Source organism: Lactuca saligna, chromosome 7 (assembly GCF_052625555.1).
Source record: "Lactuca saligna cultivar CGN05327 chromosome 7, ASM5262555v1, whole genome shotgun sequence".
Classification (NCBI taxonomy): domain Eukaryota; kingdom Viridiplantae; phylum Streptophyta; class Magnoliopsida; order Asterales; family Asteraceae; genus Lactuca; species Lactuca saligna.
The window spans coordinates 100044458-100058155 of record NC_136423.1 but is presented as its reverse complement, the minus strand read 5'-3'; positions in this window follow the sequence as shown (position 1 = coordinate 100058155).

Below are 13698 nucleotides of genomic sequence, written 5' to 3'. Positions count from 1 at the left end.
TTGAGAAGTAGGAAGCGCCCTACAACTGATCGAACAAGTCATCTATTCTAGGGAGGGGATATCGGTTCTTGATTGTCAACTTGTTCAGTTCTCTGTAATCAATGCACATTCGGAACAACCCATCTTTCTTTTTGACGAATAACACTGGGGCTCCCCACAGTGAAGAACTTGGTCGCATAAACCCTTTGTCTAGAAGTTCTTGAAGTTGTCCGGATAGTTCTTGCATCTTCGATGGTGCAAGGCGATATGGTGCTTTTGCTACCGGTGCCGCTCCGGGAATTAAGTCTATCCGAAATTCGACCTGTCTATAAGGGGGGTAGACCGGGCAATTCCTCTGGAAATACTTCGGGATAGTTTTGAACCACCGAAATCTCCTTGGGTTACTTAGCTTCAGGTTCTCTTTCTAGCACGTGGGCCATGAATGCAATACAATTCTTCTTCAGGTATTTGTGAATCTTCATGCTTGATACTATGTTTAAACTTCTTCCTGGCTTCTCACCGTGTATGATAAGGGTTTCTCCATTAGGGAGAGGTACTCTAATGACTTTCTCGTAACAACCAATGTCCGCTCTATTTTTGGATAACCAATCCATCCCTACTATCACATCAAAACTACCTAGCTCTATAGGAATTAGGTCAATGCTAAAGAGTTAGCAGCTAAATTCAAAGTACAACCAGGAATTATATCACTAGCCCTAATTTCATACCCATTAGCAAGTTCAATAGCATAAGCATTCCTCATCTTTCTCAATTTCATGCCAATTAATGGTCTAAATGCTAAAGAAACAAAACTCCTATCTGCTCCCGCATCGAATATTACTGATGCAAGATGGTTGTTCAGGAGAAACGTACCTGTTATCACTTCAGGGTTCTAACGAGCTTCTTCTGCACCAATCACAAAGGCTACACCTCTTGGCCGTCCAACTTGATTTCCTTGAAAGTTTTGCCTGGCTTGGCCTTGTCCATTGTTACCAGGTCCATTGTTCCGTTTGGAACATGCTCTACGGAGAGGATCAGTACTCCCGCACTCGTAACATGCCCTTTTTCCCCTCCTTATTCACCTTGAAATACTTTGAGTAATGGCCTGTTTGCTTACAGTTTTGGCACAATGGGCAAGCTCCCTTGTGATGGAAGTTACACTTATTGCACTTAGGAAGCGGCCCTGAGTACTGCTTTCGCTCCTGTACTTTCCGTTCTTGAGTTTTCACTGGTTCTTTCTCCTGGGCTCTTACCATGTAGTTTCTTGAGACTTTTTGCTTCCTCCCTGACTTGCCTCCCTGCTTCTTCTCTCCCTGATCTGCTGGCTTCCTCTTGCTACTAGAGCTTTCCTTTGTCGGTGGTCCCATCCTTATCACATCATTGGTTAGTCGATTTGCTAGACTTACTGCACTCTGAATAGTAGTTGGGTTTGCTGAGGTAACCATTCCCCGAATCTCTGGTGCCAGACCCCAGATGTATCGATCTATCCGTTTCTCCTCAGGAGTAACCATGTGAGGTACCAGCTTTGCTAGTTCATGAAATCGGACTGTGTACTTCTCTATTTGTGTTCCAACCATAGAGTGGTTCCAGAATTCAGATTCAAGCTTCTGAAGTTCATCCTTGGGACAATACTCCTATATCAACAGCTTCTTTAGGTCTTCCCAAGTTAGTTGATATGCCGCTGTACAGCCTCGGGTTTGCACTAGAGTATTCCACCAGGTTAATGCCCTATCTTGGAGTAGGCAAGATGCATACTCAACTTTGTTGCGCTCGAGGCATTTGCTAATGTGAAGGACTGACTCCATGCTGTCAATCCATTTCAGCAACCCGACCGCACCTTCCTTTCCATGGAACTCCTTAGGTTTACACGCCATAAAGGACTTGTAGTTGCATTCTCTTTCAATGTTTCCCCGGTTTCCTCCACTACTTCCTTGGTTAGCATTAAGTCCTGCAGTTACTTGAGTAACAATGTTTGGGATTGCTTCCATGAGCTGTTGTGCTACAACTTGAGCAACATCGGGTGTTTCGTTCTGTGGGCGCCCGCGACTAGGCCTTCCTGACATGGTTCTATGACATAGGAGAAGAAATACGTATAAATACATAAAATAATGTATAATATGTAGTTCACTACTATTTTGAAAACCGTAAGTGTTGTCAAATCATTGGTTTGCATTAATACTAGGCATATAGATTTCAGAAAGAAAAGAAAAGAAAAATCTTTTTATTCAACCATTTACCAAATAAATTCTAGGGTTTGACCTCGTAGTAAAAGTTTTCAAACATAAAATAAAAATTTTCATTACCATTTGAAAAAAATCTTAAAACAAAACCAATACATCAATCCCAAAATAAAGTTTTAAATGTTTTTCCCCAAAAGACACCCAACATGGGTTTTCATTTCATGACAAAATAAAATAAAATACTGAAATCAGAACAGAACACTAATCGCTATCCCAACAAGAAACATCAACACCACAATCAGTAATAGCCCAACAAGCACATAATATGCGGTCATCGCACGACATGCCACTTGTCTAGCAGTACTAGCAGTGTCAGTAGTCTCCATCGAATGCTGAAACATGATTTCCATTCCTATCAAGACTTCATCCAAAACTTCCTGATGTCCAGCTTTCACAGCAAGACTGTGACGTAGGCCCACTGCAATCTCCAGGACTCCTCCGGGGTCATACCTGGCTGCCTGACAGGTATCCCTATAACTTGTTGCGGTGGCGGTGCTCTCGGTCCTGCAACGCTGGGTCCTACCCCGCTAGGTCCTATCGTGCCATGTCCTACTGTGCTGGTGGGTATCCTTCCTGGAATGGGAACACTCTTCCTCGCCATCCTCCGAATGCGGAGTCCATAAAGCGGTGGCTGTGGCAACACCGATGAAGGCGATGCCTCGCATAGCTGACTCGAGACATTGTCATTGCTGATCTCCACCGAGTTCCCAGTATCTTTCGTGTCCTCTGATGGGTCTTCTTCTACCGAGGCGGGGGGGATTACGTCGAGGGATAATAGTGACGTAGCCGGACTCATCGGCTGAGGCAGGAGCGCGAGAAGATGATGATGTTGACATAGTGGACTGTGACATAGTTTCAATGAGATATGAAATAAATGACAATGTATGCCTATAATATGCAATGCTTACACACACCAAAATTAACCTTTTGAATTTTTTTTGAAATAAAGTTTTCTCAAATATTTTTGTTGAACATATTCTCATTATAATTAGCTCAGGATTTGTATAAATCTTTCCTTAATTAAACATAGGTGATCAGGCTATGTTTAATCGAGGTCCAATCATACAACTCCCGACCTAATTATACTAGTAATATGTTTGATGTAAAAAGAATTTATTTGTAGGTTTTAGTTATAGGTTGTGTTTTCTTAAAGAAAAACCGATGTTCTCTATAACTTTAGCTCTGATACCACTTCTGTCACACCCCACGAAAGCGGAAACACAAGATATGACAACGATAACGGTTTCATTGCAAAAGATAAAGATACATCACCATAGCAGTATTTAAAAGGTTACAACCCATAGCTTAAAAAGAAACAAAGTACAAGTTTTTCCAAAACAACATTGTTCAAAGATAACTTCATAAATAACTTCAACACGATGCAGCATGCTCTATGATGATGAATCTTTATATCCACTTACTAATTATTTCCTGAAAAAGCATGCAAAACGAGCGTCGACTATGAAAATAGTTGGTGAGTTCACAAGTTTATAAAATCGAGCTTGAAATAAGGCTTTTCGTAAATACAAGTACATTGCTTTAATGATAAACAAAGTTGATTGCTATTAAAGAGTACAAGTTTATTGCTATAAAGAGAAAAAGTTTTTGTATGTTTATGAGCAAACAAGTCTCAACCAAACCTATGACTGAAGCCCTATCCAGATCTATACTTATCGCTCCATAGATGAATATGGTTTCATGCACTCCAGCGATTCGGGCGAGTGAGGAGTTGTCAATTCCTTATAGCGCTATCCATAATGACCATTGGCTCAAAGAGTTAATGGTTAGAGATAAGGGAAGCGCCTTAGTACGATAAGTTCTCATGTTCCGTGTTGCATAGACATACAAAAAGAAACATAGCAATACAATAGCAATCGTGTTTGATACAAATCAATTTAAATACAACATTCAAATAATAGTTTTTCTGGACATGCTTTTCCACCCCAAAACATAAAACTGAAAAAAGGGGAGTGCGTGAATACTCACAATGTTTCGAGTAGATACAAGTAGTGTCTCGGAATGCACCAACGTCTTACTACCGGGATCCTACGACATCAAACACACACTAGTGAGTTTCCATGTCGAAATCTAATGCTAATATACTAAACTCTACATATAGTGAAATGCCAATTTATGTTTTAGTATTGGATTTTATATTAATTGGTTACACTTTTTCTGAAATAATGAAATTCTATAAGTCGTGCGATTAATTACAACCTTGGAAGGTTAATTTTCCAAATTTTAAGTCTCTATAACAACATAAATTCACAAAAAATAGCATTCGACGGATAAAAATTCTCAAACTTTTTATTTAATTGTTATTACATAATAGTAAGCTGAGAAAAATATAAAAATGGATTTCCAAACTGTTTGATTATATTTTATGATTTATGGGCATTTATTCCAATAAAAATTGAAATAAATAGAAAACAGTTTCCAAAATTACCCAAACTTTTTATTTAATTGTTATTATACATAACTAGGCTAAGAAAAATATAAAATATATTTTTCAGTGGGTATTTCTATTTTTCCTTGTTTTATTCCTTTAAATAATCATAAATTAAAGAAATAATATTAAACAGTTAAAATAAATCACCATAAATTTTTGTAACATCATTTACAGTATAAATAACCTAGGAAACATATCAAAAGTGATTTTCATAATGTATAAACTGGTTTTGGGTATTTATGTGTATTTAAGTGTATTTTAGTGCAATTAACTTTAGAAAATAAGAGAAAAATAGTTTACAGTAGAGAAAAATCCTCAAACTTTTTATGTAATCTCCTACTGTACAATATGATATCTTGGTAATTGTTCATGAATTTTGGATAATCAGAACTATTTTTCCCATTTTTAGAGCATTATAATTACCAAAAATTGGGATTTATTATGCCCTAAACAAAAGAAAATCGGAAATTGTATTAAACAGTAATACAAATTGATGAAATTTGGTGAGGGGTCATTATTCACGATAAGGATCATCCATGAATTTATTTAGGATTTATTGACCTTTAGAAGTATGTTATGTGATTTATACCCTTGGTTTTAGCAATAATTTTAATAAATCAAGGAAATAATAAAAGCTCTTGAAATTTTCCAGATTATCTCATGCATGTGAAGGCTTTCAAAAGGAAAAATGTTAAAAATGTATTCAGAAGAGAAATGAGGGTAATGAATCTAAACAAATTAAGAAAGGTTGCATGCAATGATGCATGAAATGTAGATGTGGTTGAAGTTCATGAATTTGTGTAGCCCATTCAGTGAGGTTTTAAGCCACGAAATTTCAGCCATCATTCATTGGATATGTTAAGCTTCTAAAGTATTTTTCCCCAGATTTATGGTTGGGTTTAAGGCCATTGATCATGCAAGGAAAAAATGGTGATCATAGAAAAAGAGCTATTTGCGCAACCATTTTGTAAAAATTGCCAAAATCGGATATTTAATATTTTACAGTGAGACCAGTTGGGTTTGAAAGCTAACTCAGGGAATTGTCCAATACAAAAATAATATCATGATTTGGTTAAGAAATGACCGAGATATGGTCGTTCAAAGCTGAATAAAGTAATTTGGCAGATTGCATGTTTGCTTTGAGTGCATCCTTAGATTATTTTAACAAGAACATCATGCATGCCCTTGTTAAGGTCCGATTTCTAGCACATGAATGAAGTGAATGAGCATCCAAGATGTACTAGAAATGGTTTAAATACTTTTGATCATGCAAGAACACCAAAGAAATGGAGAAGAAGATGTAATACTCGGTTTTGAAGTCACATGAACATATGTGCATCATTTTCACTCCTTGCATGGGTTTTGTAACAGCTCAAATTTTCAAATAAATTTTTCATTTAAAATAAAACATCATTATTCAACAAAAGAGTTTATTCCAAGTTTATTGCAAAAATATAAATAACGAATCCTCAAAATCTTCAACAATGGCAGTGTGTACGTGTCACGCCGGCGCCTTCCCACGGTCATCACTAGTACCTGAAAAACATAAACACAACTAGTAAGCATAAATGCTTAGTGAGTTCCCCAGTATACAACTTACCCACATACGCCTTCCGGCCCGGACCCTTCGGTCCACATAACATTGCCTTCCGGCCCGTAACATAATCGCCTTCTGGCCCATAACATATCGCCTTCCGGCCCATAGTATTTTGCCTTCCGGCCCATAATAGTATAAAACATAACACATATAACATATCACACATAACACATAATTCATACATCCTACCGTTCTTTCTATCACATAAAGTCTCGCCTTCCGGCCCGTATAAGCATACATCACATATAAAGCATCTACCTCTCTAGACATAGCATAAATATAACACATACGACCTTCCGGTCACGCAGTCAAACCCTTCCGGGTGAAGTATAGTGAGAAGACTCACCTCGTAGTATGCAAGCTATAAACCCTTCGAGCCACTTGCACTCGATCCGCTAATCTGCAGGCTCCCTATAATACCACATACCTTTATCAATGATCTTATCAAACAAGACAACTGACCCTACTAAATTACATACAGGTCAACGGTCAACTTGACCGGACTCGTCGAGTGCAAAGGCAACTCGGCGAGTCTAGACACCCCGACTCCACTCGCCGAGTCTAAAGAGCGACTCGACGAGTTCCAGTAGGTCTTCAAGCTACTCGCCGAGTCTGAAGAACAACTCGGCGAGTCCTAGTGAATCTTCAAGCTACTCGCCGAGTCTGATCATTGGACTCGGCGAGTCCTTGCCATGCAGTCAATCAACTGCCTCCTGTAATTCGCATGATTTCGTAATATATAGATATGGGGCTTCCTGGACCTTCACATATACTATTACAGGGGTTTAAACACTTGTAACAACACTATAATCTATCAAATCCTTAAATGGGTTTCCTAAACCCTAGATTCGTATACAACGCCAAAACTACAGAAATGATCCGAGGATTACCTGGAAAACGTGTTCCCTGTGTCCCCAACCTTCAGAGCTCGACCCCCTTGAATCTCCTTTGATAACCACCTTGCCTCTCCTTGTCTAACAACCTCTTCAAGCTTCCACTAGCCCTCACCCTTGCTCCAGATGCCCACAGACTCCTAAGTTATCTTCAATCGGCCAAAAGACGAGACATGACGGCCCTAAAGACATTATATACGATTCAGAATCAAAACGGCTAGGGTTTCAGCTGAACAGCGTCGACTCGCCGAGTCCAGTCGCGAATCTGTGACCAAGACCGTGGTCCTACTCGGCGAGTCAGGCACCAACTCGCCGAGTCCCCTCCTAAATATGCCCCAAAAATAATTTAAAGAAATACCTGAAATTCCGGGCTGTTACAGGTTTGATCCCGGATTTTGACCATTTCAAACACATGCATTGTGTTATGGTGAGAATCTACAAATCACAAGGGAAAAATAAAGATTTCTAGCCATGGAAAGTCATAGAATCTGAAAAGAAGAGAAAACTAAGAAGAAAAGGTAGTAGAATCATGAAATTATGGGAGAAAATGTTGTTGTTTACCTTGGTTTTGATCTTGAGGGAAGTAAGAACACTTCAAAGTCTTCAAAATCTCGAAATTTTCAAAGGAATGAGAGAAATTTCGTGAGTTAGAGAGAGAGAGGAAGAGAGTTTGTCGGTTAGGAGGGTGGAGTGTGAGAGAGTGAAGAGAGAAGAGGTAGAGTGTAGGAAATGAGTTAATGATTGAAGTTTTTGGGAAGAGAGAGAATGGGGAGAGGAGAGATGGCCAGATTTTTGAGTGGGTTAGGCCTCCTCTCTCCTAATTTCAAATTTTATAAAATTCCCTCCATTATTTTTATAAAAACCCTAGTTTTTATAAAAGTAATTCTTTAAGCAATTTTTGATTTATTTAAAAATCTTATTTTTCACTAATTAATTATGATTAATGCATGATAATTTATATTCCTATTTCATTGGTATAATCCATAATTTGATTAATAAAATTTGATATTTGGAAGTTTATAGCCAAATTTTATAAAGTTTTTAAGCTTTAAGATTTATAAATTTGGATTTTGGGGTCTTTAGGGTTTTTGGAATATTGTTTGATGTTCACCATGACATTGAAGCATAATTAGAATACTTTGATTTATTTTTAGGGTTTTATACCCTTTTTCAATTGTAACAAAGTTTGAAGTTTCATTCTAATTATAGCATTGGCATTTCCTATTGTAGTTAGGCAACTTACTAGAATCGTAAGTGTCAAGTATATTAGTCCTAGACCTTAGTTGGATCCTAGTTTATGCAAGATTTTGACCTAATTTATATTACTAGGCCATGGCATGTTGTGCATGAATGGTTTTTATAAAGATGCATGAGTCCGAGAATGACCTGAATTGACAGTTGTCACATACATCAAGTTTAATCCAAGGATTCATGCGGTTGATCTATCACTGAGGAATGTATGCATAAGAGTGATATATAATCAAGGTTCTACAGGTTTAGAATTGATGATTCCACTTTAAATTCTTTTTCCCCGATGGGATGTGAGCTTAAAGAAGAATCAGTTATTCGACTACCTTTTCAATCTTAATTATATATGACTCGTATACGCGAAATGGTGATTGTGAACCAAGTATGAATTCTAATATGAACTTCAGGACAGATAACTGCTTAAGTCTACGAGTAATCACATCGACATGTGAACAAACTTAGCACCCAGTAAGATCCTTGTAAACCGATCGCACTATAGTCTAAACACCTACAGAGACACAAGAACGGTGCAGACAACTTAGCAAACCACACAGAAAGAGAATTTGAAGACTAGGCTTCTCACCCTGGAGAACCCCAGTCTTATTCTCCCAGAGATCGACAAATTACATCATATGTGCCTCGGATATCGAGGACTCCGTCAAGATTCTTCATTAGAAATCATTATATCTGCCTCGCTTAGATGAAATGGTTGAGCAAACGCATGGAAAGAATTACTTTCAGAAATGTATCTGATATCCGAATATCACCAGTTCGAGTGTTAGGGAAAGACGTCCGGAAGACTATCTCCTGAACTCGATGCGGACACTTCGAGTCCGTAGTGATACCTTTCGGATAGGACCAATACGCCCATAGTATTCATGAGTTTAATGAATAGGGTTCATCTTTCTTACTTGGATCAGTTCGTCATTTCTCCATGTAATAACTTACTTATCTACCCTCGTAGTAAGAAGAAACCCATGGAAACATTACCTTCAGAGGAACTTTTAGCGAAGTTCTCTAGGCACGAGTTTTGGAAATTGAAAAGTCAAATTTCTATGACACACTGTTAGTAATGTGGGAAATTTTGAGTACTCTTTCAATTTATCAAAGCCGATGAGCATTTGTCGACACCAGAGACGCCGACAGTCATTCGCCAAATTCTAGGTCTTACCGACCTACTGTCATAGTTCATTCAGAACCCCTCACAAATTACAGAAACCTGTACGACTCTGACCCAGCAAGGGGTGTCCTTTGACTGGGAAGTTAATCAAGAAAAAGAAACCTTGGAGATTCCGAGTGAGTGACCAAGTTCTTTTAGGAGAACTCACTTTGGGAAATGGCTTAACATGCTTCGTAAAGCGTCGAAAGCTAAATCCAAGACAGATAGGACCTCCAGGATTCGTACCAGAATTGGTCCTGTGTCTCGCAGACAAGACCTACTCCGCGAACTCAGTAACGTACATTCTTCTCTTCACGTCTCGATCGAGAAGCCGTACTTTTCCATTAGGACTCTTGTAAGTCCACTCGTCGAGATCCTCGCCTTCGTATTAGAACCGCAGTGACCCTCGACCGAGTGGTCAAGCGGACGAAGCAACACGATCGCCTGTTAGTGAAGGTTCATTAGGATACCAACCGAGGACCCGATTTCACTTAGGATCGTTAGAACCAATTGGTTAGGAAGTTTCCTCCTCTTGACTCGGTCATTCATACCTACTTCCTTACCTAAATTCTAATTTCGGGACGAAATTCCCTTAACAGGGGGATGATGTGACAACCTGAAATTTCCATTCGGTCAAACCCTAAAAGTCAACCACTTCGTAGCGTAAGTCAATGTAATTATTTCTTATTTTTAAGATGTAACATCCCAAAATAGCAAGAGTGAGTTGAAGCGCTAAAAGTGTAATTTGGGAAAGAGTGACTCGGCGAGTCCATGGATGGACTCGGCGAGTAGAGTCGCGACTGGGTCGCATGTTAAATAGCCGACTCGACGAGTCAATGGGATGGACTCGGCGAGTAGGCGCTGAGTGGAGAAAAACCTAATTCTCGGGGTTGAGCCCTATATAAAGAGCATTATGATTCCACCCCAGCCTCTTTATCACCCCCCTTGAGTCCATGAAACCCTAAAATCATGGAGAAGCACCATTGTTGAGTGGATTGGAGCTTGGAGGAGTAATTGTTGAAGAAAGTTTGGAAAATTGAACGTGTGGAGCAAGGGGCTTTGCTTGGATTCGAGTTCGTTGCAGATTGGGGCGTTCCTTTGAGGTAATATCTCGTTCTTAGGCTGTTGTTCTCTTGTCTCTTCATTTTGGGGTTTGAGGGAAGCTTATCTTGGGTGATATTGAAATCTAGAGGTTAGATCTGAGGTTGCTACCTCAGATTTGGAATGGAGGAGAGTTGGAATGCAGGAAAGTCCCTGTGTTGAGTGTTGAATGAAGCTATCTTGTCCCAAACCTTAGCCCTAATGTGCAAAATGCATAGATCTCTTTGGATTCACGTAAAGATTGCCACTTTACGTGATGGATAAGTTGTAGGAGGCTAGATCTATGTTTTGGTCAATTGCATGGTCTGGAATGCTTCTGTATGGATTCAGACAGGTGGTACTCGGCGAGTCACATGGGTGGACTCGACGAGTTGCTTGAAGACGAGCTGAGACTCGTTGGAAGAACAACTCGACGAGTAGATTGAAGATAGCCTTAGACTCGGCGAGTCTGTTCTTGGACTCGGCGAGTCTTGTCGAAGAGTCCCAATATTTTCTGGTTGAGTCAAGAACCGGCGAGTCAAGGGATGACTCAGTGAGTTATGTGCGAGTGGACTCAGAGTTGTTGGACTGGACGAGTCTCGGGGTGACTTAGCGAGTTAGGTCGCGGGTTGAGTGAAGTTTTGAGTATGGGAACTCGGCGAGTCATAGGGTTGACTCGGCGAGTAGGGTTAGTCAGGGGTTGACTTTGACCTAGTATTTGACCAAGGGTTGACCAGTGGTTTCCAGGGGTACTTTGGTAATTTTTGATTATGGTTTTGAGTTCAGTGCATTGGTGGCTATCCAGTGGTGGAGATCGTATCAGTGATCGGAGCAGCTTGAGTTATCTATTCAGTCGGCAGTTTCAAGGTGAGTTATCCTCACTATATCTATAGGGTTCAAGGCACCAAGGCCGACCCTTTTATCGGATGGAAATCCGGGTAATTGTCTGTTGTATGATATTGCGGGATATGGGCCGGAAGGCGTTACGTTATGGGCTGGAAGGCATTATATGTTGTGGGCCGGAAGGCATTATATGTTGTGGGCCGGAAGGCATTATATGTTGCGGGCCGGAAGGCAATGCTATGTGGACCGGAAGGTCATGGCCTGGAAAGGCGTATATGCATAATTATTATGTTGGCTGAGTCGTAGGGTAATGTTATGCTAGTGATTGGCTAGGCTGGTATCTTGGTTAATGTAATGATATGTTATATGATCTGTTGATCGATTTGCTAACTGTGAACTGTTATATGATTATAAGATATGTGCATGGTTGTTCTATGATGATATGTATGCTTTTATGTTGCGGGCCGAAAGGCGATATGTTATGGGCCTGAAGGCAATGCGTTATGGGCCAGAAGGCATTACGCTATGGGCCGGAAGGCGATATGTTTTGGACCGGAAGGTTGTGGCCTGGAAAGGCGTATATGTGGTTGGTATTTTGGGGGTATCTCACTAAGCTTTCGGGCTTACAATTATGGCTTTTTATATTTTCAGGTTCTCAGGAGTCTGTGGCAAGGCAAAGGCGTGATCGTACCATTCCTCGCGTTGATGTTTTATGAAATGGACCTAGGAAAATACTCTGTTAAATAATGTATTGAAAACCTTTTTGTAACAACGTTATTAAAATGGATTGTTTTGAAAAGTTTTAATTGTTTCGAAATTTCGGTCGTTACAAGTTGGTATTAGAGCCTTGGTTTGAGCGAATTGGAGGAACACTCGTGTGACTCCAGTCTCAAATCGAGGAGGGTTTTAAAAAGAGGAAATAAAATGTTTTTTTTTTAAATTAAGTAAAGGAGGACGTGGAGGTACGATCAGCCGGAGCCAGTAAGTAACCCCAAATTACCATTCATGACATTTTTTTTATTGAGCTTTGATAGAACAACATGCTAGTGTTAGGCTAGGGATCTTCAGGATTTCATGATAATGTTGCCTGTTTTATGATGCCTGCTAGCCTATGGTTTTCCTCTGTTGAGATTTCCAGTGTTCCTCTAGGAGTGAGGATCGAGCGCTTGCTATGAACATTTGTTGCTAGGGTGTTGTGGTAGTACTTCATACAAATATGGGTAGGTGTGGAAGGTAGTATGGGCCCGTACTACTGAAAGCACAGGACCCATACGCGTATCAGGGAAACCATGACCTCTAGGTTTGAGTTGAGAGTTGGTTACCGGGATAGTGGGAAGAGTCTGAGGTTTTTTAGTATATTTTTAGTAGGGAGATTTCGAGGCATGGTGGAAGCCGATCCGGGTCAGGATCGGGTACAGGAGGAGGAGTTGCGGACGGGTCAGTACCGCCCGAGGTTATCGGTCAGATGAGTACGCACGAGTTGGATGCGAGGATTCGTAAGAGCCTGCATGATGAGGTTGCTGCATTATTCCGGGACGAGTTGCCGGAGTTGTTTGGGTCGATCAAGACCTCCATGGTTGAGTATTTTGATGAGCGCTATGCGGCTCTCGCGGAGACGGCTACCGCGGCGGCTACAGTGGCTGTAGCAGCGGCAGGGGGAGGAGCTGATAGGGATTTTCAGTAGCGGGACTTCGATAATATGGAGCCTCCCACCTTCGATGGAGTTCAGAACCCGATTGTTGCTATGAGATGGTTATCAGACGTGGAGGGGTGTTTCTTCATGTGTTCATGCCCTGCTGATCTGAGGGTGAGGTGTGCTCTGAACCTGTTGAGGCTCGGGGCGAAGGATTGGTGGAGATGTTAAGCGCTCGCTATGTTCCGCAGGATGAGAGGGAAAGATTGGCTCAAGAGTTCCTTGAGCTGAAGCAGGATTCGGAGTCGGTGACTGAGATCACTAGGATGTTCACTGAGAGGGCGATGTTTTGCCTTGAGTTCGCTTCGGAGCAGGCTTAGATGTCCTGATATCTGAGTGCTCAAGGGGATATCAGATAGTTTGTGTCTGCGCAGGGGTGCGGGACATTGTTGAAGTTGCAGGAGGCCGCTAGGCGGCGTGAGTTAGAGATTGAGTTGCAGTTGCGTGAGCTGAGGCAGGCTCCGGTGCAGTCGCGGCAGGCGCCGAAACGGTCCAAGACCGTTGATGTTAAAGTGGG